General features: G+C 44.1%; 1 long non-coding RNA gene across 1 annotated transcript in view; it reads left to right on the top strand.

Moving 5' to 3' along the window:
- The window catches only part of LOC128330472 (uncharacterized), a 138869-nt gene that overhangs the window by 21013 nt on the left and 90575 nt on the right, over positions 1-27281 (top strand). Inside the window, exon 3 of the long non-coding RNA XR_008310113.1 lies at positions 27072-27117. This is a non-coding gene — a long non-coding RNA (uncharacterized LOC128330472). The remainder of the gene's footprint in view (positions 1-27071; positions 27118-27281) is intronic.

Here is a 27281-nt window from a genome sequence, read left to right as displayed (position 1 = left end):
ATAGTGCCACATTGATTTCCCATGAAGATAGAGCACATGCTGTTTCAGAAAAGAACATGCAAGATTGCAGGAAATTGTGGAAATCAAATGCTAATTATGAGCCCAGATGGGGAAGATGGAGGGGAAGAAGAACAATGGACTGAGAGAGGGAGACGAAACACATTACTTTTTCTGACCATTCCATGCAGCCATCAACAATAATGTCTGAGTATCTAGATTAGGGCTGAAAGTCCTTTCTTTCTTTTACCCCCTTTTGGCGTAACCATACTAAAAGGTTCATTTCAGCTGTGAAAGGCTGTAACTCTATGAAATGGGCTCCGACCCGTGAAAATGTATGCTACAATAAATGCAGTAGTCTTGAAGGTGTCACCAGATGTGGCTGTTTTTTGTGGCAATGTCCTGATGTGACTACTATTCTGAAGGACGTGTTGGATGCAGTACAGACTCTTCCCCAGGAAATGTTGCTGTTGAATTCATGTTAACATTTGCAACTCACTTCCCATTCTGATTTCAAATTAACGAGCAATCCTTTAAATGTAATACAGTTGTTACATGGAAGAATAGATTATGTAGAATTCTTCCATATTTCAGTGGTATGTCTATGCAACTAACCATCGGTTCTAGCATACACTGCCTGATATCTTCCATAGCACTATGGGGCAGGAGAAGAGCTCAACTCTTGCAGTGCAACAGAAGCCTAGTTACGTTGAAGCCTTGCTTTGCAGCCCAGTGCAGACAGAAAGGGAGGGGGAATCAATTTTTGGCCTCTCTCCTTCCTCCAAAAGTCCTTTTTGCTGCTATGAATATGTCCCTAAGGGCTGCACAACCCTCAGGTACATATTCTTGGCAGTGAAAATGGCTTTTGGAGGGATAGGAGAGATGATCACTTCCTCCTCCCCTCCACCTGTGCTGGGCTGTGGAGCTGGAGCAAGGCTTCAGTGTGGCTCAGCTTTTGCCACTCAGTGAAGGTGGAGCTGCAGAATACACAGGCCACTGTTGGTAGCCTTCCAGCCCATACCTTTTTATTTGTTTGTTTGTTTGTTTGTTTGTTTAAAATATGTATACCCCACCCCTCCATTGCACTACTGCTTGGGGCGGCTCACAACAATAAGATAGACACAAAATACAATAAAAGTAATAAAATTAACTAAATTAAACAAAAATGTTGTCATTTTTATTACCATCTCTTGTCTGAATCTGTGCTGCATTTCTGGATTATGAACAAGTGAAACTGCCTTATACTGTGACAGACCACTGCTCCAAATGGCCCAGTCCTCTTTAGACTGGATGGCAGCTGCCCTCCAAGGTCTTTATTACTACCTTATTTGCAGTTCTGAGCTAGGCTGGACTCTTGTAATAAGTTATAGGCAAGCTGTAGAGTGCCTGCCCCCACTCTCCATGCCAGAGTAGTGTAGGGCAAGTTCAAGGGGGTGGGGTGGGGACATCACTGCTACTGTGTGTATTTTTTTTCTGTAGTGTTAAAATAACTTGTGACATGATGTCAAACATAGGTACCAGTGGGACAGAAGGAGAGACACCAAATGCAGTACTGCACAGAATCCTCACAATTTGCATGTTTACTTGTTCCCTAGTTTTCCCTGTCGGATATTTATATGTCCTTATTTCTTTTTTATTTTAATTTGCATGTACCAACTATTTCACATTTGACTAAAAATATTTTATGGTTTAGCTGCTCCTTGCCCCCTTTGGGTGGGGGGGAGTTGAGGGCCCGGCCTGAGAGGCAGGCATGCGGGTGGCCATTTTCCCCCCTTGTCACGTGATGTGGGTGGACCAATCAACTTGCTGGATCACCTGCATAAGCAGCAGGCTCAATTTCATTTCCCCTCAGTTGCTCTGCAGGCAAGCACCCTCCCACCTGTCCCTTAACTCAGTGTGAGATATTCTGGTCACCTTTGGGGGCCAAGTAGGAATTTTTTAGGTCGCAGCCAATTGGCTATGGTTGAGGCCTTTTTTCTCCTACTTCTCGCTGACTTTATTGAGGTTGTCATTGGGTTATCTGGACACTTTACAGTTGAGTGCGTGTTGGGGTATTACAATGTTGCTGGGCTGGAGGGCTGTTATGATGAGTGGAAATATGGAGGAACGTTTGGTGATCTTGTGACTCTCGGGCTGGATCCTTTCTAACTCGGATACAGGGAATTCAACAATCTTGGTGCCACTAAGTCCTGTCTTTTTAAACCACCCTGTTGTAAATCTGTCAGGCTAGCCAGACGAAGCGCAACAGAGGCAGAAGCAGAACAGCAAAATCCAACAGGAATAAATTCTCTAAACCAGGACCATTCCAAGTCAGTCCAATAAACCCAACAGAGTCCAAAGCGAAATCCACAGGCAAAGTCAACACAGTCCAGGGTCCAAACACGGTCAAGGCAATACAAGAACACAGCTGATTAACTTGCAGGAAACAGTTGTTGCTATCAGTAGAGTAGCTATGTTACAGGCGTCTTAAATAGGCCGAGCCCCTGGTGCTGTTAATTAAGAGTTGCTGAGTCAGCAGCTTTGCCTGTTGTTCTACGCATGCGGCTTCTTAGCTCTTGCTGTCTCTTGGATCAGCGCATCTTCACAGCTGAGACTGGTTGCACCTCCTCCACAAGAGCTGCCTCACCCGGCTCTAACTCATTTTCGACTCCCTGGGCATCAGACCCACTCTCCTTTGCAACCTCTGGTCCTTGCCCACCATCCTCTGCTGTCAGCTCTGTCTCTGCCTCCAACTCCTCCTCAGAGTCTTCCAGCATGCCCATGACACTCCCACTGTACTTCCGATGGTGAGGGAATGCAAAGCAGCTCCTCCAAAAATTCTGAAACGTACAGGTAGGTTCATGTGAGAGAATGTGGTTCTTAAGGTTTCCTGGTCCATCACCATTTAGATTCAAAATCACTACCTTTAATTGTACCAGGAAATCACCTGTAGGAAATCATCTGAAGGAAATCACCTGAAGCCAGTGAAGTTTAATAATATCATAGTATATTACTCCTGGCCACCTAATGGTGCAGCAGGGGAAGTATACTTGCATATGGAGCAAGAGGTAGCCAGTTCGAATCCCTGCTGGTATGTTTCCCAAACTATGGGAAACACCTATATCAGGCAGTAGCGATATAGGAAGATGCTGAAAAGCATCATCTCATACTGCGCTGGAGATGGCAATGGTAAACCCCTCTTGTATTCTACCAAAGAAAACCACGTGGCTGTGTGGTCGCCAGGACACCGACTCGACAGCACAACTTTACTTTACTTTATATTACTCCCACATGGGCCATTATTGACAGCTACAACCTGAGCCCAAAGAACTTTCCAAGCACTCTTCAAAGTAATATGTTACAATAATTTAATTTGAATATTAGCAGAACATGAATAATAAGTAATAGCTTTAATAACTGTGGCAGGTTCTCCTTGTCTTAAGAAGGATTTGGTCTGTCTTGAGCAGTCTCTGGTATCTCCCATACTTCTGGCATTGACTCATGGTGATGGTGGTAGGTTTACTAGCATCAATCAGAATCTCCTTTAAGCAACTGATAGAAGCCTGAGAAATCCAATAGGATAGGAATAGGCAGCTGGTGCCTGGGAGCTCTAACCAACCTCCATGCCTTCACTTCTGGCTTCTAATCAAATTCCTGATTCCAAGTTTCCAACATGGAGCAAAGTTATGAGTTGGATACTCCCAGTACAAACCAAGCTGTAAAGAAAATAAGACTTTTCTAAATTACAGCTTTGGATTAGGCCTAATAGGGATACCACTTGGGTGGTGTGGAAATGAGTGTGAGTGACCCATGTTTCACAAACTGCACGCACTCTTCCCTCCACAGGTTTCTTGAATTGCAGAGCAAAAAAGAAGAGGGGGAAACCCCTCCTGTGACTGACAGTAAATGTCATGTTCCTTAATTATATTTAAGTTTGGTTTTGCAGGAAAAGTTTATATGAGTGAGCAACAGACAAAAAACAGGGATGGCTCAGTTGCCATGAAGTAGTGTTGCACGGAAACCTTCACTTTACAGCAAAACTGTTGGTTGAAATCCACATTGAACACCACATTTTTATAGAGAATTATAATGCTCCACAGTGTTTGTATTTAATAACATTTCCCCATTGGAGCAATGGTTTGCGTGATATATGCGAAAAATGATTTTTTATGGCCGTTTTCCCAAGATGGCCAAAACTCAAGTTGTAACGATCAGGACTTTTAGTATGTTACTTCAACAGTCTCCTCAACATCTGTGCAAATTTCAAAACTTGAGATCGTCCCCCACGACACACACACAATTGATCTAAAACGACTGGACTCTATGCAGATCATTAGTTCCTCTTGTGCCAGCTGAAAGACTAGCAAAGGGCTCTGCTACATCAGTGCAAACCATTGGCAGAGGTCTCCCCTTTGACTGTATCCCTCAGTGGTCCAACCCTATTTGCCTGAGACTTGGCTCATGCACAGGAGACAGCAGTTGAGGTGCAGAAGGGAACAATCCTCTCAAAGAAATGGGCTGAAGAGATCTTTGCTTATGCTTAAGCTTCTCTGGGCAGTTAGTGTAGTTAGTGGGCAGAGCAAAAGCTGGGGTTAATTCCCCCCCCCCATATTAGCTGTTGAGCAGGGCTATAAGCCTTGCCTAGTAAAGTAGGAGCCTAGTAAGGTAGGAAACTGTACTGTTGTAGCAACAGTAACTGTTTATGAGGCTAGCTGCTTGGTTGGGTGAGATTTGAAAGGCTGTGTATCATATAACCGTTTAAAAAATTCCATTCAAAAGTATCTAGGTGGTAGCATTGTCTGTTGATTTTTTGGCACTTGGGAGGCAAAGAAAGAAACATGGGTGGAAATTTAGAAGCTTTAATTCCTATACCCATACCCATGATGATAATTTCCCATCAAATAATACAGATTTTTCCTTTAGTTGATGCTACATTCAGCAAAGATGTTTGTAAGTGGTGCAGAAAAGATTGTCTCATTAAAACAAAACCACTCTGCTTAAATCTGAGCTATTTCCTTTGAGCAAAACTATTGTGGTTGATGGCTTTGAGTCTTGATTACATCTCTTCAGAGGGACCACCTTGATTTTGAACTACATCCTGGATCCCCCCCACTTGTCTTTTTCCTGATTTGTGGGTCAAAGAGCTGAGACACATTCTTTCTTGAATTGGGTTTGCTTGTTTCTCAGTGCTGGATAATTCCACCCCCCCCCCCCGCACCACCGGGACTGTAGGTAAACATGCTCTTTTTCCCTCTCCCCCCAACCCTCCTTCACAAGTAGCTCAAAGTTCTGTTGATCACATACTCCTTGGTTCTTGGGGTCTTTTTCCCCCTTTAAACCCCTGTGGCGCGAGAGATTGGAGCAAGAGTTATTCCTTCTGACCTCTCCAGTGCTCCCATTGAGTTAAAGATCAGGGGTCATTTTCTCAGACTCCCTGTGGAGGAGCAAACTAAAGGTCATTCCTTCAACTCGCTCTGAGTGGGAAGCAATGGTGTGTGTGTATGTGTATATATTTGTTTTTTGTTTTTAACACAAAACCGTTATTTAAAAAGAGATTAGCTTGTTCTCTTAGCTCCGTGTACAAAATATCGGGGAATTGGAGCTACAGGCATGCAACTTGCCTGTTTCCGCATTGTGCTGTGGCAAACCTATCTAAGGTCCTGACATCAAATGCAATTATGAGCATCAGTAAATATAGACTAGGGGATGCTTATGTAGTTGAGAAGCTATATTCCTCTATGTTCTGAGCAAACGTTCATCGTTTTACCCCTTTTCTTCAAGAGTGTGGCCTTGTCTTTGTTGTGGCCTGCGAGAAAGGTCTTGTTGTTTTTTAGCAATGGGTTGTATTTGCTTCCAAGTCTTGAGAACTGGGCTCACTTCTGAAATTCCCTTTATGCGGAAAACTTGTGAGCCTCCTGCCGCCCCACTGTGAATCTCTTCCTAACCCATCTCTATCTCCACTTTGCTTTGCATGAGTGAATAGCTTTAGGCACACATTTCCTATGAAGGGAGAAGAATCAAAGATGTGGCTATAGATATAGCCACCCTTCTGCTGCTTCTGCTTCTATTAAAAATTATCTCCTTTTCTCTTTGCTATATTATGTAAAAGGAGGAAGTGAATGAAACAAGACTTGTTTTACTTAATTCCTTTTGAATTTTTTTTTAAAAGGAGGGAGCAGAATGGCATTCTTTTCCTGATTGAATTCCTTTTCAGAAGGAAGAAGCTAGGGTTATTTCCTCTGATCCCCTCTTATCAAAGGAAAGGGACAGACTGTCAATGCAATGGTCTTCTCTAGGCTGGACAGGCAGGCAGGCTACTTAGTCTCCCTGACCTATCTCTTGTCCTCACTTAGCCCCCCTTCCTCGCCTTCTATGCATACATATGTGAAGGGATGTGTTCTCTCTCTCTCTCTCTCTCTCTCTCTCCTTTCTCTTCTCCTGGATGTGAAGAGAGGAACTAATCACGGGGCATTAATTACCTGAGGAGGCCCCTTTTCCCTCTTTGAAAGGACACAATGACCAAAGGGCAGTCCTTTGTTCCTTCTGTGAAGGCTTTGGTCTTTTGACAGAAGCAGCCAAGACCAAGGACTTTCACTGGGAAAGATTGCCGGTGGTGGGCAGGGCTAAATGCATTAAGGGTACAGTCCTAAGCATACTTACTATGGAGTAAGTCCCATTGAACTTGGTGGGATGGGGTTTACTTCTGTGCAGACTTGTTTAGGATATTATTGCACGAGGAAAAGGTGGAAGAAAAAGGTGTATTCTGTGCATAGCAACAGCAGTGGGGATTTTGGATGCTCTACGGCCTATGAAGCAGCATTCTTCCCTTTTAAGTTTCCTGGGCTCCTCCTTCATGCTTTCGATGCAGTCCCTGAGTGGAGAGGCTGACTGATCTTGGCCTTGCTCCGCTACAACAGCAGCAGTGAAGCAAAACAGCAACATCAGTGCAGACAGAATGGCAGGCAGGTGGGGGCAAAGTATTCCAGTCATTCCTCATACCTCCCTATGAGATAATTGCAGTGGGCAGGGCTTGGCTTGGCTGCCACCTGACCCTGCCCTCTGCTAACTCAGTCATCACTGCCCTCAAGCCTAGAGGAAGTGGTATGGAATGCCACTTCCCTCATCCCAAAATTTGTGTTTCAGGGAAGGGACTCCTCCTTCCACATGAACCAGTCTCCTAGTAATGGATTTATATAGGAAGCTGCCATATAGTGAGTCCATCTAGTTCAATATTGTCTGCACAGAGTGGCATCAGCTTCTCCAAGGTTACAGGTAGGAGTCTCTCTCAGCCTTTTCTGGTGCTGCCAGGGAGGGAACTTGGAACCTTCTGCATGCAAGCATGCAGATGCTCTTCCCAGAGTGTCCCCATCCCAGAGGGTGCTCACATGTAGTCTCTCATTCAAATGTAAGCCAGGGCAGACCCTGCTTAGCAAAGGGTCAATTTATGCTTGCTATCACAAGACCAGCAATCCTCCCCTACAGACCTGGAGACATTGCTCCTCTTCCAGGTATCTCTATGGGTGGTCACTGGGCATTGGAGGTGGTGGGCAAGTTTTGCCTCCACCATAACATTGTCCTCGGGTGCAGCACTTTATTTTCTCCCCAGGAATGAATGGTAGCCATTTATATGGGTGAAAATGTATTCAAGGTCACTGTTAGGGTGAAGGTCAAAATTGCTCCCTGCTCTGATATCCTCAGCCAGGAAGAATCAAATCTGTTCCTACCTTCATTGTTCCATCGAGGTCATCTTTCTTCGTTACTCAAGAGTGCAAACGAATGTTGGGAGAATGGGATGGAACGTTGGGACGTGGTTATATGGTTTAGACCAGTGTTCTTCACTCTAAGGTCCGGGGGCCCATGACAGCCTCCATCAACCCTAAGTGCACCCCCCTGACTAATTGTTTATTAAATTGAATTAATAACAACAACAACAACAACAACAACTTCCCCATGAGATGTGGTGGCTTGGCTTGCCCCCTGTGGGCGTAGCGGGGCAAGCCGTGTGGGTGGCTCCCCTCCTCTGGGTTTTAGGAAGGCGAGCCGTTCCCCTGTGGGATGTGGTGGCTTGGCTTGCCCCCTGTGGGTGTAGCAGGGCAAGCCGTGGGTGGCTCCCCTCCTCTGGGTTTAGGAGGGCAAGCCATTCCTTTGAGCGCTCAGTGGACCCTCCCCTCTTGGGCCAGTGTGAAGCTTCGCCTGAAGCTGAATACTCTGCACAGTCCCCTGGCACCACGTGGAGACTGCCATTCTCACTGTGCAGTTCTGTGCTTTGCCCAGTGCTGGGGGGCTGCCTTAAAGAGAAACATCCATCTTGACCCCTTAACCATCTTGAAAGGCATGCACAGAGTGCTGGGAAATGTAGCCCTTCCCAGTGCTTTCCTCCTAGAGCTCTTTAGAGCGGGCTTCATCTCACTTAAAGGGCCCTCTCAGCACTGAGAAAAGTGCAGTATTGTGCAGAAGTCAGCACAGTGGGAAATGGGTCTTACATTGACTTGTTTTGCCAGAGTGACCCCCGCTTGAAAAACAGTGAGGATCTCTGATCACTGGTGCAGACAGTAGCTGTTGCAGAAGTATGGATGGTACTAAAGACTATTATGCAAAATTTGTAGGTGATACATTCAAACCGGGTACCTATTGGTTGAAACTGAGCCCAACAATTTTTCCTAAAGACTTGTGGCAATATTTACTACCTGCTAATTTTATTATTATTATTATTTCTTGTTTACACAGTCAGACAGGTGTTATTGACTGGTTTGTTTTATCCAGACATCGAGTCCTTCCCAAGGACCTGGGATGGCTGAATTTTATTGTCAATGTTGTTGCTGTCATTATGGATATCGTTGCAGAATATAGGCTGTTCCCAGTAAAGTTGCTTTTTGTAATTGGCCGATGGTGATTTCTGTGGCCCCTATGGTGTTGAGGTGCTCTTCAAGTTGTTTTGAAATTGCACCTAGGGCACCAATTACCACTGGGATTATTTTGGTCTTTTTCTGCCACAGCCTTTCAATTTCAATTTGTAGATCTTTGTATTTTGTCATTTTTTCTATTTCTTTTTCTTCTATTCTGCTATCCCCTGGTATTGCTATGTCGATTATTTTGACTTGTTTTTCTTTCTTCTCAACTACAGTTATATCTGGTGTATTGTGTGGCAGATGTTTGTCTGTTTGTAGTCAGAAGTCCCATAATATTTTTACATCTTCATTTTCTACCACTTTTTCAATTCTATGGTCCCACCAATCTTTGGCTACAGGTAGCTTGTATTTTTTGCAGATGTTCCAGTGTATCATCCCTGCTACCTTGTCATGCCTTTGTTTGTAGTCAGTCTGTGAGATCTTTTTACAACAGCTGATTAGGTGGTCCACTGTTTCCACTGCTTCTTTACAAAGGCGGCACTTGCTGTTTGTTGTGGATTTTTCAACTTTTGCTCTTATTGCATTTGTTCTTAGTGCCTGTTCTTGTGCAGCCAGTATTAAACCCTCTGTTTCTTTCTTCAAGTTGCCATTCTTAAGCCATTGCCAGGTCTTGCTGATGTCTGATTTTCCACTTATATTGTGCAAATATTGACTATGCAGTGGGTTCTTTTTCCATTTTTCTGCTCGGTTCTTGACTTGTTCTTTCTTGTAGGCCTGCTATGTTTCATTGGTGTTGAATAGTTTCGCATTATTGACCATTTGAAGTGCATCTTCTTCACTGTCCTTGATATATTCTTCAAGGCCTCTTTTCTCCTCCTCTACTGTTTGATGGACTTGCAGCATTCCTCTTCCACCTGAGCTGCGAGGGAGGTATAGCCTATCTACATCACTGTGGGGGTGCAGAGCATGATTGATGGTCATTACTTTCCTGGTCTTACGATCTAGCATCTCTAGCTCTGCCTGGGTCCAGTCTATTATTCCTGCAGTGTATCTGATAACAGGTGTAGCCCAGGTGTTTATGGCTTGTATGGTGTTCCCGCCATTGAGTTTGGACTTGAGGATTTTTCTAACTCTCCTGATGTATTCACTTCCAATTTTTCTTTTAACTTCAGCGTGTGCAATGTTATCAGCCTGGTGAGGAGTAATAGTAATGGTAATAGTAATAATAAACAAACCAGTCAATAACACCTGTCTGACTGTGTAAACAAGAAATAATTAGCATAACCTCAGTACTAGCACTGGGTTGTTTCAAATGTTCATGCATTAAAATAAATTAACCAGCACATTTAGCAATAACAGCCCCAGGTCCAGATATCTTGGATGAGATTCAGGGGCAAGACAGCCTTTGAATAAGGCTGCTGAATAACATCCATGGAACAATATGGCCCTATGTGTGTATGGGATGTCTGTTCCAAGCATCTAAGTACAAGATGCTAGGCTTCTTCCTGTATCCACCAATAACACTCCCAAGTTAAATGGGGTGAGATGCTGTAGGTGCCTGAAGCTTAACAGTGAGGAAAATGTGCTGGCAGATATTTGGAAGATACTTTTACTGGGTTGTAAGAATTGGGATGGTTGAGCCCTTCTAGGGTACCATAATGCCTAGTCCTGAATATCCCATAGTCCTTATCCAGAGGTCTACATGGGAAGCTCTGTACATGCATGAGGGCTTCAGAGTACATTTTGTCTAGAAGCAAGGATGCAGCATGAGGAACAGTAGCTCTTTTCATGCAAACTCTTAAAAACACAGGAACGTAGGAAGCGGCCTTATGCCAAGTCAGACTATTGGTCCATCTAGCTCTGTACTGTCTCCACTGACTGTCAGTGACTCTCAGGCAGGAGTCCCTCTGAGCCCTCCATAGAGAGGTCAGGAATTGAAACCTGGGGCTTTCTGCATGCAAGCATGCAGATGCTCTTCCACTGAGCTACGGCCCCATCCTCTAAACGAAAAATAATGCAGCACTCACATTTGCCATATTTTTGTGCATAATCCCACCTACGGCACCTGCCTGCACCTGCCTAGAGCCTGCACCTCAGAAAGATCCTCGTAAAAAGACAATGTGAAAGCCCGCACTCAAAAGCTCTTCACTGGGATTTTGCAAAGCAGGTGCAAGCAGCAGCAATGCCAGCATCCTCGAGGGAGGGAGCATGGGGCGGGGGCGCTTGGAGCTGGTTGGGGGGTGGATGCAGAAGCCATGTTGCCTCCTTGCAAACAAGCCCCATGGCGGGGAGAGAAGTGTTTGTTTACTTGGTTGGGGGAGAGTGAGAGTGAGGAACAACGGAGGTGGCAGGGAGAGAAATGTTTATGCTTAGGAAGATGGCCCACACCCTTTTAAGTTCCCATCCTCCCACCTTTCATTTGTAAAAAAACAGTATTACCCACGGGTTCTTGATGCGAAAATACGGCAGTCACTGTCCAAATGCAAGCCATGGTAGACCCTGCTTAGCAAAGGGGACAATTCGTGCTTTCTACAAGACCAGCTCTCCTCTTCTTACATGCACTAGAGGTGATTCACAGTTTGCAACAGGAATGCTATTATGATTTCCAAACCCAGAAGCCCCATTGACACCTTACTTTAAACACTCATACAATGAGTCTACACAGGTACAGTAGTATACTTCCTGTCTGTGTATTCATTCAAGTGACTTGTACCCAGGCTCACTTTTAAAATGAAAGCAGGTGCAGTCATTCACACAAAAACATGCACTAGTGTAGACATCTGTACACTTGTACAGTGTAATATCTGAATCAGGCTGGAGATATTTTTTTCTAGGCTAACAGCTCAAGGTGTTTCTTCCGTGAGCACTAATGGGAAGAAAATACTTATTTAAATTAGCATTGATGATTTCTGATGGTTGGTACTTACTAGTGTAGTCTTCCTACTTGGTTTTTGCAATTGCCTAGCAAGAAGCAGCCTTGTAAGGGATGCATACTGTTTGCTTTGGGGGGAATCATGCTTTTTAAAAGATGAGATTGGTCTGCAACAAGAGCAAGGACCCTTGTGGCAGACCCAACCCAAGCCTCGGATTGCTGCGGTCCAGTTCGCAATCGAACTGGTTCTGCACATCCCTAGGCAAAACTGTGCCCTCTCTTAGGAACATAGGAACATAGGAAACTGCCATATACTGAGTCAGACCATTGGTCTATCTAGCTCAGTATTGTCTTCACAGACTGGCAGCGGCTTCTCCAAGGTTGCAGGCAGGAATCTCTCTCTACCTGCATATACTTCATAACCTTGTGGGTTTCCAAATCCTTGTGTGTAAATCTTTGTAGATATATCATGTACAAACAACCACTTTGTATATAATTGTGCTTTGGCAACGTATTGTATGCTTTGGTAGTTTGTTGGTTCAATTAAAAAATCTTGTCCTAAAAAATCTTGTCCTATCTTGGAGAAGCCAGGGAGGGAACTTGAAACCTTCTGCTCTTCCCAGAGTGGCTTCATCCCCTGAGGGGAATATCTTGCAGTGCTCACACATCAAGTCTCCCATTCATATGCAACCAGGGCAGACCCTGCTTAGCTATGGGGACAAGTCATGCTTGCTACCACAAGACCAGCTCTCCTCTCAAAGCTCTCCTCTCTCCCCCCCAGCGGCATGCAGTGTGTAGTATACACCAATGCCCGATCCAGCTGGATCTCCTCTCATCCTTGCTAATTCCCTCCACCAGCCCTGATCTCCTCACCTTATCCTTACCAACTTCATTCTCCTTCTCCCACCTCCACAGGGGTGGATTAATCTCTTTGCTGCCCATAGGAAAAGAGGATTTTTGCTGCTGCGGGGAGGAGGGGCATGCTAGGGGAAATCTCTCCTTTTGTCTATAAAAATCACCGCTGAGGTTAAAAAGGGGGGTACTCTTCCCTCCTCGCCCCCTACACCCTCCCTGCAGTCAGCCTGATACTGTGCTCCATCCCGCCATGGCAGCAGCAACTTTTTATAGACAAAAGGGGGGGATTTCCCCTTGTGCCCCACCCTCCCCGCAGCTACCGCAGCCCTCAGAGAGGCACGGCAAAATTTGAGGAACCGGAAAAGTTGCCGCTCCTCCAATGTTGCTGCCATAGGAAGATGCCTCCTCTGCCTATGTCTTAATTTGCCATTGCACCTACACCAATTTGCCTCCTGCTGACCCCAGTCTCCTTCCTTTATCCGCACCAATTCCCCTTACTTGGCTACTTCCCACTTTTCCTGCTTGTTGTTCTCTTCCTGCCTTTTGAAAAGACAGGCGGTGGGACGCAGAGAGGAAGGTGGTGTCTGGAGACTCCATGCTTCCTTACACTCTGTTCCCTGCCTCCTGCCTTTCAGGGAGTAGATCTGCATCTGTGGGAAGAGAGAGGGCGGTTGCTGTTGTTGCTTGGATAATGGGAGAGGGGGCCCGTGTTCACCCCTCCCCCTGGTGGCCCCTTGGAGTGAGAGAGATAATGAAGAAAGTAGGGAGGGGTGGAGCTGGGGGGGCCCTCAGGGGCTGGGGCCCCGAGTTCTTTGAACCCATCCACTCAATTATAGCTACACCCCTGGGGCAGACCACCCATGGGATAATATGGCAGTTGTTGAGGCAGGAGGCCAGAAGCAGTGGGTGGTGTCGTGATCCATGGGTCTGATCCCTCTTCGTCTGAAACAGACTCTGAAGCAGAGGGATGATGCAGAGGAGGAAGCAGTATGTGAGGTTTCCCCACTCCAGGACCTAGGGATCCTGTATCCCTTGAACCCCCACTTCAGCCTGAGGATGCCCCACCCTGCGGAACATGCTAAGTGGCTAATTCACTACCTCTGCTGTTCTGCCCCCTGAAGCAGCTGCTTCACTGTACCTCATCTGGCTCTGACTTGTGGCACTTGAAACATTACAAATATGTTGTGGTTTAAGCTTTCATGGCTGGAGCCAACTTTAGTAGATAAGTTGTCAACTTAAGGGGGGAGGCATCACATGAATATAAGATCCAGCTGGCATGGGTGTGGCCCATTCCTGGCTAGTGGCTTCTAGTGATGAAAAGACATAGACATATCAGTAGTGTAGACTGACATCCAAAGAGGACAGTTGCATACTTCAGTGAGTTAGAAATTGCCAGGATCTATTGAGTACAAGTTCGACAGTGTTGGGCTTGCTAATGAATTTCAACTCTTTGGCTGGCTGGCTGGTGCTTGCCTATTCTCTCCTGCTCGATTTGGTATTTGTAAATAAATAAGTATTACAAAACCCATTTTGAATGTTCACAAACCATCAGAAGTCTCCAGTACAATCTCCTCACAAGGAAACTGACCCCACAAAAGGCAGACCCCTGTTGCCCAAGGAGAGCACTAAGTGAAGAGTGCAACAGTATTGTGAATTGCAGAATTGATAGACCTGTGGCATGTACATTGCCACTTTTCCAGTTTTATATTTTCCAGTCTTCTAGGACACAGATTGCTTTGCCTTGAGAACATTGCATTGTGTCTTAAACAGGTGACAAGGAGAGAGATCTTCCCTATATGTGACTCATATTTTAGAGGAGTTATTGTGACACAACTGTTTTTTCAGACTTATGCTGTGGATTTTATCCATTGTTGAGTCTTTCCCCTTTATTTCTGAAATGAAAAGTACCAATCCACTTCTTTTTTAAAGCTGAGATCTTTTGACTTTCCCCAAAAAAACTTTGTATCAGTCTAAGAGGATAAGAAATTCATTAGTTTAAATTGTATGATTCTACGAGCTCATTAGAGAGCCCTGCATTTTTTAGTTCGAGGATGCCTCCAAGCTCTATGCTGAAGCTGTCAAAGTTAAGGATGAAGGTATGGGACCACTTAACCATCCTATGAGGCAATTTCTTATTTTTAACTATGCAGACCAAAGGGTTCATTAGATTAGCTTAATGAACAGTCATGGGCCTGATGTACAAAATCCCCCGTTTCATTAGTGTCTAATTGCAACCAAAATATGCAATTGCCAAATAATCACCCTAACAGGAAAATAAAATGTAAATTTCAGTTTATAGACAGTAATTATGTTTTCAGAGCCACTGTTGCTAAGTTTTCTTTTATAACCAGGTGATACATATATTTCAGTTCAAATTTCAACTCCTCAGACCTGTAAGAGTTCTAGCTAATTTGGTGTGGTCGGGGCGGGGGGCACCCATGATAAATTTCAGCTTGGAAATTGAATGATTACTTCTGGAATCTTCAGTTCTTTTCCTGGTATTACAGAGTTCTTGGTAATCTCTTTTTCATCTGAGGCATCTCAAAAGTCACCACTTGAAAAAGCACATCTTTTATAAAATATGTAGAGGAAAACTTGAAAAACTGTATCCCCGTCGTCCTTTGGCAGCCTCCATGGCTTTGGTCTATTTATTCATCGTCTGGAAAGTTCGAAGTAGGGCAATTGGTCCCAAAATACATTCTGAAGCATCCTTAGCAAATCTTCTAATCTCAGCTTTCACTGGTGGAGGAACATTGGTACTCGAGTGGAATTTAGGAGCGACTTTTAGGCTGCAGGCCAACGCATTCATGAAGATAACCCCCAGGATCTTAGCTTCAAGTGGTGATGTTCAGGTAAAGATGTATGATTGCTTTTCATTTTCCCCAAAAGATATGTGATAGGAGATAAAGTCATACAGCAGGATTTATACATCCCCATACTGCACGTGTATTTATGTGAAACATTTGGGTTTCTCCCCCCCCCCGCCCACCAATTATTCTATGTGGTTGCTATTCTTTTTCCCCCTTCCAAGATAAAAAATCATATTGTACAGAAGCATGTTTCACATGGAATAAATCCTTAATCATCATCAGGGTGGTTTCCAGTAATAATATTCTAAAAATGCAGCTACAGTAGGCACTTGAACCTTAAAAAACAGTGATAGAAATCACATGATACTGTTTGTTTGTAAACATCTTCCAGCATCCTTAACAGTCAATATAAAACAGCAGAGCTGTATTTGTGATGACTTTGACTCCTTTTTTTGCTCTCCTCCTCTGCATTTCTTTCCCAGTTCTTAAACTACGAGTTCCACTCAGCTGACAGTGGTATGTCTTTGGTGTTTTGTTTTTATTCCAACTTCTTTCCATATGCCTTTGTACAATTTCTTTTCTTTGTTCTCAGGGATGTCATTTCAGGACAAACGCTGCATCACATGATGCTTGGTAAACCATTAGCATCCTAAGGAGAATGCCGCTAAATTGTAATTACTGTAGCAGCTTAAAAAAAAAAAGAATCAAAATAGCAAGTTATTTCCAAAGCAGATCTCTGATTTGTAAAGTGTTACATTTTGCATTGCAAAATTGTCGCTATTTTGGCATTATTGCATGCCTGAACAATACAAGGACATATTCACAATTAAGTAAGTACTTCAGCAACTGATGGCGCATTTCCCCCCCAAAAGAATATTTCCATATTTTTGTGGCTAAGCATACACACATTATAAGATATTCTGAGAGCACTCAACAAACACTGACGGAACAATCATATTAAAGCTTATATCAGTCTTCAAAATATGCTACTTATCATAATGAAGGCCCTTTTGACCCAACAAGTATTGTGATGAGCTCCATAGTGATGATGATAAACTGAGCAGTCTAAATGCATTTAATTGATGCATGATGCCAACAATTTGGATGAATGGAGCATTTGCCAGATTTCAATTTTACATAGTGTTTCACTCAGTGTATCAACAAAAACAGCTTCAGAGGGGTGTGTGTCTTGTCTGTATATTAGTGTTTAGTGAAAATTCCAGTAGCATATTAGCTGAAAACTAGGCTCATGACAGAATTACCAGTTGGTTGACAACATTTTAGTCTGGTTTCCCCCAGCTTGATTGGCTATGTGGTATCAGAAAGCCTGATGCTGGATTGGATGGCTTTGCAGCTGTTGCTATGACTGTGTTGTTGCTAGGATCTGTGCTGTCTCCAAGCCCTGCAGGAAACATGTAATGAATTATGGATGGTTGATTTTCTGAGAGAGGCCTGATCTGTAATGCAGATGAGCTTCAAAGACCCCCTTTTCTTCTGGGTTCTTAAAAAAAAATAAAAAATCAGAGTTTTAAATCAGAAACTGGCATTTGCGTAGTCCCCAGTCACAGTAGTAACTCCTGAATACTGATGTTAATTCTTATGCAAAATGAAGGCCAAAAGGTCACTATCTGTTGTTTGTTCAGGAAAAGCTTGTAGGATTTGTACTGAACTCTGAGATCATTTGGGTATTTTATTTTTAATTTAATTTTATTATCGTTATTGCTACTGCTACTCCAAAAAGCAATGTATGATGCAGACACCTGAAGTGATATATAATGATCAGAGAGACATGCCATTCTTTATATTGTGACGTTATTTTCAGCAGGGGTTCCAAGACTAGATTTGATTGCAGGCGAGTTAACAGCATTCCTGCTTCCTTTGTCAACAGAATTGTTGCCCAAATGTGACCCAGGGATGTTCACAGCGTGTGCTTCAATCAATAGCATCAGTAGCTTTTCCATGGGGTAGAAGTGCTCATTCATGTTGTGTTTTAAACATACAAAGTATCTATTGTAGACAAGTGAAATATCCTGTTTGATGCACACGATATAAACAATATACCTGGTGCTTCAGGTTTAGGATGCAGGAGTCATTCCATGTCTTGAGTGTATGTATGTGTGGGTATGTATGAGAGAGAGAGAGAGAGAGAGAGAGGATAGGATCATAGGATAATGGTGCAACTATTTTAATGGTGCATCATAGGATAATGGTGCAACGTTTTTAAAATTATTTTTTAAAAAGCCCTGTTAATCATTTGCCCTTATCAGTTAATAATTATTTGCATTTATATAGTGCTTTCGCGTATTCAGAGCACTTAACAGACTTTACATCAGTGATCCTAACAATGACCCTGAAAGGTAGGTCATATTATCACCAGTACTGCAGGTGAAGTACTAAGCCTGAGAGATTATCACTTTCCAAAGACCAGCTAGTGATCTTAATATCATACATGGCTTTGTGTACCTGTATCTGATCAAAGGTCGTAATAACGTAATAAAGTCATTCACTCACTCGCTCAATCTTTCATTCATAAATTTATTTATTTATTGTTAAATTTATATACAGCCTTTCATTAGAACAATCCCAAGGCGGTTCACACAAAAATTAAAACAAGACTATACAAATCACACAATTAAAATATAAGCTAAAATATAAAAACATAGATCTGACTAAAAAGATTTAAAATACAAGTATAAAATAACCATATAAATACAAAGAAGCAGCAGTAGAGACAATCATATAAAATCCTAAGTAAAAAGCCTCAATTTCACATGCTTTCTAAAAACTGTGATGGAGACGGAGGAGTTAATAACCACTGGGAGAGCATTCCAGAGTCTGCAGGCAGCATCAGAGAAGGCCCTGTCTTGTGTGCATGACCGCCGAGCCTCCCTCATTGTCGACACCTGTAGCAGAGTCCCCTCAGATGACCTCGTCAAGTGGGCAGCAACCTTTGGGAGCAGGCGGTCACTCAGATATCCAGGGCTCAAACTGTTAAGGGCTTTAAAGGTCAAAATCAGCACCTTGAATTGGACCCGGAAACAAACTGGTAACCAGTGCAGCTCTTTCAGAATGGGTGTGATGTGATCCCAGCAGGCAGCTCCAGATAAAATCCTAGGTGCTGCATTTCGCACTAGCTGCAGTTTCAGAATATTTTTCAAGGGCAGCTCCACACAGAGCGTGTTACAGTAATCCAGCCGTGATGTGACTAAGGCATGGGTAACTGTGGCCAGATCTGCCTTCTCGAGAAAGGGATGCAGCTGGTGCACTAGCCAAACCCGTGCAAAGGCACCCCTGGCCACCACCTCCACCTGAGCTTCCAAAAGCAGAGCCGAGTCCAGCAATAATCCCAAGCTGCTTACTTGCTCCTTCAAAGGGATTGCAACCCCATCAAGAACCGGTAGAATCTCTTCATCCTAATTGGCTCTCCTACTGACCAACATTACCTCTGTCTTGTCCGGATTCAGTCTCAGTTTATTAGCCCACGTCCAACCCATCACAGCCTCCAGCCCTGCTTCAGGACATCCACTGCCTACCTAGGATAAGGTGACAAAGAGAGATAGAGCTGAGTGTCATCTGCATATTGCTGACAACTCAGTCCAAGTCCCCGGATGACCTCTCCCAGCAGTTTCATGTAGATGTTAAACAGCATGGGGGAGAAAACCGAACCCTGCGGGACCCTGCAGACCAATGGCCACGGAGCTGAGCAATAGTACCCCAGCACCACCTTCTGGACCCTCCCCTCAAGAAAGGACCGGAGCCACTCCAAAGCAGTTCCTCCGATTCCCATACTCGAGAGGCAGTCCAAAAGGATACCATGGTCGATGGTATCGAATGCCGCTGAGAGGTCCAGCAGAACCAACAGGAGTGCACTCCCTCAGTCTAGTTCCCGGCGTAGGTCATCCACTAGAGTGACTAAGGCAGTTTCAGTCCCATATCTGGGGCAGAAGCTAGATTGAAAAGGGTCTAGATAATCCATATCATCCAAGACCCTCTGCAGCTGGGATGCCACCACATGTTCTATCACCTTGCCCAAAAAGGGAAGGTTAGAGACAGGTCTGTAGTTGTCTGGGTTAGACAGATCAAGGGAGGGCTTTTTAAAATAATGGACTTACTATCACTGCCTTGAGGCATGATGGCATCCTGCTCTCCCTTAATGAAGCATTCATAATCACTTCCAACCATCTGCCTGTACCCTCCATGGCAGCTTTTATTAGCCATGAAGGGCAAGGGTCAAGAGTGCATGATGTCGCCCGCACACTGCCCACATCCTCAGGCTCTACCAACTGAAAATAGTCCAACACAATAGGACCAGATGGTACCAGAGGCACGTCTGCCGGAACTGCCAAAACTCTGAAGTCTAAATCAGCATGGATGCAAGCGACTTTATCTGAAAAATGACATGCAAACTGATCACAACGGGCTTAGATTATTCCTTCCCCATTACCTGGGTGTGCGTGTGGAACAATGTTTTTGCTACACGAAACAGCTCCGCTGGTCTGCACTGAGCAGATGCAGTGGAGGTGGAGGAAAAGCGTTTCTTCACTGCCCCAGCCGCCACAGAGTAGTCCATAAAATGTTCTCTTGCCTGTGTTAATCACGACTCATCCTCCAGTGTCGTTCCAGCCGTCGCCTGAGTTGTTTCATCTCCCTAAGCTCCAAGGAAAATCAAGGAGCAGAACGGGCTCCACCAAGCCAGAGAGGGCATTTAGGAGCAACTGTGTCAACAGCTCGGGCTGTCTCTCCGTTCCAGTGATTCACCAGGGCCTCGACAGAGTCACCAGCTCTGGACATTGGAAACTCCCTGAGGGCTGTCTGGAAACTGAGTGGATCCATAAGCCTCTGGGAGCGGACCATTCTAATTGGTCCACCACCCCTGCAGAGGGTAGATGCAGCAGTCAAACTAAAACCTACCTGATGATGCTCTGTCTATGACAAGGGTATTATCTCAAACTCCCCCACCTCCAGATCATTTATTCCCTGGTCGGCAAAAACCAGATGTAGAATATGTCCTGCCATGTCGATAGGGCCTGATACTAGCTGAGATAGCCTCATGGTTGCCATGAAATCTTGAGCTACCCCTACTAGGGGGGCCTCAACATGGACATTGAAATCCTCCAAGACAATATGTTTGGGGGAACCCTAGGTCACCTCTGAGACCACCCCCGTCAGCTCAGGTAGGGAGACTGAAGTGCAGCTGGGTGGTCGGTACACCAGCAGAATCCCTTGCCTATCTTGGAGGCCCACCCTCAAGGACAAACACTCACAATTCTGAGATTGCCTGACTGGGCACCTGGAAATGGGAAAGGTCTCTTGCAGATAACTGCAACGCCCCCTCCTCGACCCTTCAGGCGGGGGGCTGCTGCAGGATCAGGAAACCTGGAGGACAGAGCTGAGAGAGACCAACCCCACCCAGCTCATCCAACCAGGTCTCTGTCACACATACCAAGTCAGCATGCTCATCCACAATCAAATCATAGTTGAGGGATGTTTTAGCGTTTACCAACCTGGCATTCAACAGCAGCACCTTAATTCTCGAGGGAGTGTTCTCAGAGCTCCCTGGGGCCACAGGGTTGGGAGAAGAGTTGGAAAAAGAAACAGTCCTCAGTTGCCTGGACTGTTCCCCCCTGTAATGGCCTGCCCAGCTCCCACCGCCATATCTCCCTCTGCCTGCTACCTGTGATATTGTCGCCCCCAGCCCATCCCGGCTTTTCTGGTCTCCCAGACATATCTTCTCAGCTCAAACAACCACAGTTTGATAAAAACCAGGTTCAGGACTCATTCGTCAAACTCTCTTGATGGCTTCTTGATGGAAAAAAGGAAGATCTTCTGAGGCCCCAAGCTGTTCACCCCAAGGCTGAGAGCCACAAGGACAAGAGCCCTTATGCTCTCACCCTTCAGCTTGCGCCAAGAGGCTCACACCCCTGGCTCAGCCTGCTCTTTATAGCAGCAGTAGCCGCAGCAGCCCTAGAGATGGAACACACCTGGAGGAGGAGATTCTCATGATAGATAAGAATCATAGGAATTAAGCTGTGTAAAAGAAGAGTTTGAGATGCTGTGTATTGGCCATGCCTGTATGTTCATATTGAAACTGTGATAAATACAGTCATGTGCCAGATGTCAAACCTTCAGAAATAAAAACCAAAAAGAGTTACGACCTGTAAAAATGAAACCTGCAAAGGTTATTGAGGGTCATGTGAATCCCAAGACCATATGTAGTCATATGTAGACCATATGTAGCCCTATACACCCCCAGCACAGTACTTCTAGTGATTGTTGCTGGTGTCTATCTTGTGTTTCTTTTTAGAATGTGAGCCCTTTGGGGACAGGGAGCCATCTTATTTATTTATTATTTCTCTGTGTAAACCGCCCTGAGCCATTTTTGGAAGGGCGGTATAGAAATCGAATTTTCTATACCTCCCATTTTTGGAAGGGCGGTATAGAAATTGAATTAATAATAATAATAATAATAATAATAATAATAATAAGTATTATTATTACATATACATATTAATAATAATATGTAGTATAAACCAATAATGCTGCTGGCTACAGGCGGAATGAAAGAGGTCTGCGTAACACTAGAAAGCTTCAGCCAATGATGGATAAAACCACTGAAAATGCAGATGTGCTGGCATCCGATACAGCAAGGTAGAATCTCGAGACAGAACAAATGAAATGGTTGCAGCACAAAGTTCCAGTGAGGCTTTAGAGGACATGTTGGACCCTGACATACCTGTGACTATCTCAAGAGGCACAGTGCATCTGCTTATTAGATACAGAGGCTGACATCCTGACCAATGAAGTGGGAGACTGTGTCCTTGCAGCCAGAGGCTTCCCCACTATTGCAGCACATAGGATGGGGGAAGCAATTTTCACTGAACTTTCCTGCCTCTGGAAGTGCTCTGTACCTTCTGAAAATATGTCTGTGAGGGTTGCACAGCCCTCAGGGACATATTTTCAGAAAGGCTAGAGCACTTCTCGAGACAAGGGAGATAAGTGAAAATCTCTCACAAACCCATGCACTGCAATAAGTGGGGAAGCCTCTTGATGCATAGGAGCAGCCTTCTGCTTTGAGGATGCAGCTCCCTCTACATCCTCACCTAGTTAGGATGTCAGCCAAAGAGTCTAATAATGATAATTGAGAGGTTTAATAAGTAGGAACCACAATTTTCTATTCGTTTGTGCATGAAGTGAAGCAACTCTGAGGAACTCCAGCAGAGAACTGAATCCCAAGGAAGCAAACTTTTCACTACAATTGAGAGTTGGGTAGCATCCAGACTAGTTACTCATGATTAATCATGATGTTGAAATCAATTCAACAATACAATTACGATAAATATTTATATACCGCTTTTCAACAAAAGTTCCCAAATTACATAGATATGAATGAATGAATGAATGAATGAATGAATGAATGAATGAATGAATGAAATGCCTCCCTGTCCCCAAAGGGCTCACAATCTATATAAAATAACCTGTCCCCAAAGGGCTCACAATCTATATGAAAAAAACATGATAGATACCAGTAATAGCCACTGGAAGGATGCTGTGCTTGGGATGGAAAATTGTAATGGGTCATGTTCCATTAATTTCAATGGGATGCTGTCCATTTTTAGCCTACTTTCCATAAGGAAAGTAAGTTTATGAGATCACCCGGCATTCTGTGTTTGTGTATGTCAGTGTGTGTTTGTTTCTCCCCACTCCCCCATCAACTTTGCAATGCCTGGACTAGTATGAACCAAACTGGGTACAATTGTAGGGACACATAGGGACACCTCAACAGCATAGTTTATGATGATGTCATGCACCCTGATTCCAGATGGCAAATGTGAAAACGTTTGAGGCACAAGTGGGCTAACTTGTGAACCGCTTAACCAATTTGAACCAAATTTGCTACAGCTGTAGGGACACATAGGGATGCCTCAGTGACATAGTTTGTAATGATGTCACCTACCCCAATTCAAGATAGCAGACTCATGAATGTTTGAGGTAAAAGTGGCCTAACTTGTGGACCATCTTACCGACTTGAACCAAATTTGGTACAATTGTAGTGGGTAACACATAGAGACACCTTGATGACATTGCTTATCATTATGTCAACCCTGCAAATTCAAGATGGTGGATGCATAAACATAACTTGTGAACCACCTAACCAATTTGAACCAAAGTTGCTACAGCTGTTGGGACACAGGGACGTCTCAGTGGTGTAGTTTGTGATGATGTCATTCACCCTGATTCAAGATGGCAGATGCATGAATGTTTGAGGCACCACGGGCTAACTTGATTCAATGTGCACCAGTATTTGTTGTCCTGGGCCCCCTTCACAAGCTAGAGACAGCCCTAATCACTGTTTGACAGCCTTAATCACTTCCTGGAGCTGAAGATGGCCAAATGGTAATCTTGTGAAACTTGATCTACCCAAGTATGTATTGAGGTACAGAGCCTGGCAGGGGTGGTGCAAGGACAGTGTGACATCCCCCCCCCCAATCTGTGGGCAGGTGCTCAGCATTCCTAGGCCATGGTGCCGTGGTAACAGTGGGAACCCATGAGACTGTCAACAATAATACAGATCCAACTAACTATACAAATATGTAACAGATTGTATAAAGACAGTCATATAACTATAATTCTCCAAGTGTAATACCATCAAAGCAAAGCTGATAAAATGTCATGTACAATCACGATGAAATCACATTACACACACAACTATATCCACAACGGTGACCTGGTGTTCCTCCATTTTGAAAATAATGTCTTTTTCAAGCAGATAAATATAAATGTCCAACTCTCAGACTGTGCCACCAAGCCAGGCAGTGACAACAAATGTGTTATTAGTTGAAGTCTGGGGGGAAGAAGAGGTGCCCCAGCAGGGCGAAGAAGAGTGTCAGCAGTGGATGATAGCATGGTGCCCATGGTGTGTGGGGGGGAGGGCAAGGGGGCAAATGGCTTGCCCCTACCCCCCTATTTCTGTTTCAGAAATTAATATGGGACACAGCTCACCCACAATCCACTTTCCCCCCTTCTGTGCCCCCTCTCACTTTTTTATTTTGCCACCACTTCCTCTTTTGCCCCACCCCACATCCAGCTTGCGGTGACTGTCTCACAATGCGTCACAGAAGGGCTGCTCTATAGCCTGAAACGTTTCTGATCTAGGTACCTTCCAAAATCCACTACTGGCTTCAAGAACTGTAAATGGTCCTGCTCTTGCTACCTCACTTATGGCTTTTTTCCCCCTCTACACCAGACAACTGAAAATGTTCCCTTAGAATGGAGTCTAAGCAATTCTGTTCTCTTGAGTCTAAACATATTATTTTCTAGTGTCTTCCTAGCTCATCCACATCTATTGTATTGATCCGGTAGATTTTCCCACCTTTTGTTTCAGTTTAGTGTAGAATTCAGTTTCTTTTGAATGTTATCCTTTGGTACCACTGGAACCTGCCACGGTGCATGAATTATAGTTGATACCTGTGGGTTTATATTTATGAAGTGCTGTACTACTCTGCTAAGCAACCCCAGCCTTGAAATACATATTTGAAATATGCTTCAGCTTCCCACTGATCTTCTGGGTATTTTTCTATTACATTAATTCTTTGTACCAAATTTAAATTAGTTACGGCCCTTAGACTTGGTACAGCTAGTGCATCAACATTTGCTACCTGGGATTCCAGCTGAGCTTCCTTGTCTTTACATGTACAATTCAGATTACATTTACCCAACAAGATTCCAGTTACGAGGCTCTGGCAGTCTTTTCCAGGGTTCATTCCTAACTATTTGGATGCTGGAAGTTTTTTAAGACATTGCATTAGCAGCTGGTGTCCCTATGTCAGTTCTAAAATTCACTGTTTTGTTGATCATTTATGAGAAGTTCCACACACTGCTAATCTTTCAGAGATAATGAACTCAGTATACCAATGAAAAAAAATCATATGGGTTTTAGCTGTTTCTGCCAATGTAAACATATCTCTGACTTGAGCTATTCTTTCCCTCGCTTTACACATTTTAGCAAAAGGATTTGATTTATTTCCACATTTTCTGTATTCTTCTTCCTAGGTGGGTAGAAATTTATGGCGGGGTAAATTTTATGGGTATCAGTTATGGCTGATAGCACACTTGTAGCAGGTCTTCGCCTAGATTTAGAGAGGGGCTTTATCTTGAACTAAGGTCTGGATTTGAGAACTGCTTCAAATACTCAATGAATGGGGGAAAGAAGTAGTATAAGGGAGACCACCCTTCCTTCTTTGGTGCTCCTGTATAATACCTGAAGTGGGACCTATGCTCTCTCCCCATGGGGATGGGGCTGTAGCTTTGCATTCAACCCCTGGCATCTCCAGATAGGGCTAGGAAAGACTCCTGTTTGAAACCTTGGAGAGCTGCTGCCAATCAGTGTGGGCAATACTGAGCTAGATGGACCACGGGTCTGACTCGATATAAAGCAGCTTCCTATGGGGTCTCAGTGAGCTCCTGATGTGGGGAGAGCATGCACACAGCCCAGCAGAGATGCATGGGCTCTTACTTTGGACCTAGGGCTGAGACAAAATGATCTTCTGGAATTTGCTTGCCATGTTCACAGATAGCAAATTGGGAGGGGGCTATTTAGTGGATTTTTCAGGGTTAGAGTGCGTTGAAAGGTTTCCGGGAGACTTACTGATTGGTAGTGGCAGCTACAGTTTATTTTTAATGTTTTATCCTCAAAACATGTTTAAGAGCAGCGAAGCTCTTCTCAGTGACTAGCTGCCTGGTAGCAGACTCCATCACTTGTATCCAGGATGGCTCCTGGGAAAATGCTATATCATGAGTAGTGTTGTTCCAGAGGCCATTCTGGGTACAAAAAAGAAAAGAAAAGGTGACTCAGTGGACATCTACAAAGAAGAGCTCCACTGGTCTTAAAAAAGGGAAAGTGGTGAAAGAGGAAGGCAAAACATTTGAAACAAACAGCAAAAGTGCATGCTGCCATTGCTGGTATATAAATATTGTTGTAGTCACCACCAATTGGTCATCCCACACTGCACAAAACCATTTGAAAAACCTTTCTTCCACCCCAGGTTGGGGGTCCCCCTTTTCCGCTCAGCCCTGGACACTATACAGCAATGTGAACACAAATAGCACAAGCATGTTGCCTCCGTAGGCTTCTTTAAAAGACTCTTAAAATGGTGAACAAAACTAAAGGAATATGTGAGGATTGTTTGGAGTTTGAACCCTTCAATACAACCCAGAGTTGTTTCTGTCATTTTGACAAAGCTTAATTGCTTCCCCCGCCCAACAGGCACTTCAGGCATAGGGGCAGGCTGTGTCCACTCTGCTTGCGATACATCTGAATTTGCCTTGATCATAAGGCATATTGTTACATCGGTGGATCCATTGGGGATTGTTGAGCCATGGTGCATAACTAATCCTCAGCATTAGGTCAGACTAGATTCCCTTGAGGAATCCTTCCAGCTGTCAAATTTGAAAAGCACTACTATTTTTTTTTTAAAGCAGTCTAAAAGCCTGTTAGTGCCTACCAGTTTATAGCTCCTCAGAATACAGCTGTAAGCTTCAGGCTCCATCCCTGCTTCTTTACTCACCGGTGAGTGAAATGTATTTCCACTTCTAATGCAAAAATATCTGATGGTTATCATAACCCAACACTGTCCAATGCTTTGGTGAGTGCAGCAAATTTTTGCCTCCAGACAAATTCTCTGGATAATTTCTTGTTTCTTCTGAACATAGGTCTGATTTGACATGATCCCTTTTGAGGTAGAAGAGTCATCACAAGGTGAGTTTTTCCTGCCTCATTATCCATGGTCAAAACTATCCTGGAAAACCAGGATAATGTTATTAAAATGTATCAGAAAATGTGGCAAGCTTTGCTCCAGGCTTGGGAGTATCCTTAGTTTCATGAACTAAAGAAGAGTGATTATATCTTGGACAGATGAGAGA

This window comes from Hemicordylus capensis, chromosome 6 (genome assembly GCF_027244095.1).
Source record: "Hemicordylus capensis ecotype Gifberg chromosome 6, rHemCap1.1.pri, whole genome shotgun sequence".
In the NCBI taxonomy this organism is placed as follows: Eukaryota; Metazoa; Chordata; class Lepidosauria; order Squamata; family Cordylidae; genus Hemicordylus; species Hemicordylus capensis.
This window is presented reverse-complemented; position numbering and strand designations above follow the sequence as displayed.